Here is a 1,785-nt window from a genome sequence, read left to right on the forward strand (position 1 = left end):
ACTTATTATTTCTTCTTTCCCACCTCATCATGACAGTCCAACTAAAGACACTGAGCAAAGAGAACTTCCAGAAGTCCTCCAGAAAGTAGCAAGAATGATAGGATATGTACGTTTAAAGCATGGGGTATTGCTTTGAGGGAGATTAATGGCAATGTGTCTTTTACTGTAATAATGTGTACACTTCAAAATGATTACACTATCATTACCTCTAGGGCTTTTTGCAGCTACAAGGTGATGGTAAGCATGGAAAGCATGGAAAGCATGGCCCCTGGTATCAACATCTAGAAAACAGCCACCACCTTCTATGTGTGTTCTCCTTTTACATTTTTTCTTCATTTTTTAAACCAACTCTGCTGTTGTTGCTGCTTCTTAGCAAAACTGGTAAAAACAAAATCGTAATCACTGAACATAGCACTCTGGCAATCAAAATGTTTAAAACCTTCAATCTTCTGGGGTGAAGAAAGCACTGTGCGACATTTAGAACTCTGATTAACAAACAAGGTGGTCACAAATTTTCCTGGCTTGAAGACTTCTACAACTTTCCTGATCAGGTCATCGTAGGAGGTCTGACTTAAGTTTGTTTCAAAGCTAACATAAGAAAACTATGCTTCTGGAGTGATGTGAATAGTCCAATAAGTTCCATCCGATTTCATTCCATTCATTGAATACCCACACAGATTGAACAGTGTGGCACCAATGACAGAAGCTGGTATCAGGTCACGAGCTCCACTCTCAGGAGTGACATCCTTTGCAGTAACACCATCTTTCATGTAGAACTGGTCCATAACTCCTGGGTCAGGCTTGCTCATCAGAATTTCCAGGGTCTGATCTGGCTGACTGATTACTCGTGTCTCTGGGAAATCCAGAGTATACAAGTACCAACAGTCAGAATTCCTACATTCCATACAATATGCTGCTCCATTTGGGAAAATTGCTTTAAGAAACTCCGTTTCTTCCTGGAAATTCCAGTGTGGGTACCTTTGGTGAGAAGGCTTCACGAAATTGATAGGAGAATAAAAGAAGCTTTGAATGGAGTCAAACCCGCTGTGATCCCTAGCAAGCTTCAACAGGGGAACCAGTGCTTTCAGTAAGAGGGTGGAACCACCTGTCTTCAAAATGAAACGTCTCTTGGAGAAAAACATGCTATCCTCACTGAAAACATAAGCTTGCTTCCTGATTGTCAGTTTTTGTCACACTTATGATTGAACATTGCTCATCCTTCAAAAGTACATCCCACTGGGCCGGGGATTTAGCTTAGTGGTTCCGCTGTCTGCCTCGAAAGTGCAAGGACCCAAGTTTGATCCCTGGCACCACAAAAAAAAAAAAAAAAAAAAAAGATTCCTTCAAAAGTACGTCCCACTCAGATCTCGGGATAGTGTGAAGATCCCCAGATCCCTGGTTGGCGTCGGGTTGCTGACGGGAGAACCAAACCTCCAGCAGCTTCTCGGTCCCTTCGAAAAAATGTGCAGCATCCATCACCGTGAGACTAGCGAACAACCAACAGCCACGGAAAATCAACTAAATTAAATCTCTTCTCCCGCTGCTGCCGCTGCGGATTGTTCCAGCTGTGTTGCTATAAAGTTCAGGTTCCTTTTTTTGCTATAATTTTATATTAACTTTTTAAAAAAAGGATTAATAAAATTTTCCCGGCTTTTTTTTTTGAGCTAAAGTTGAACGTGAGTCTGTTTGGAAATAGAGGCAGATACAGTTCAGTCTCTTGTAGTCTGCTGCTTTCCCGTTAGAGAGAGTAGAGAGAGCGCTAGCTAATGTCGCCAGCCATACTGC

At 42.0% G+C, this 1,785-nt stretch overlaps 1 pseudogene; it reads right to left on the reverse strand.

Annotated features, from left to right (window-relative positions):
* Window positions 1-329: 329 nt before the first annotated feature.
* On the reverse strand, window positions 330-1,476 carry LOC101703337 (S-adenosylmethionine decarboxylase proenzyme-like; annotated as a pseudogene).
* Window positions 1,477-1,785: the final 309 nt, after the last annotated feature.

Source organism: Heterocephalus glaber, unplaced genomic scaffold (assembly GCF_053883595.1).
Source record: "Heterocephalus glaber isolate CG9 unplaced genomic scaffold, H.glaber_assembly_v1.0 deba00001687, whole genome shotgun sequence".
NCBI classification, from domain to species: Eukaryota; Metazoa; Chordata; class Mammalia; order Rodentia; family Bathyergidae; genus Heterocephalus; species Heterocephalus glaber.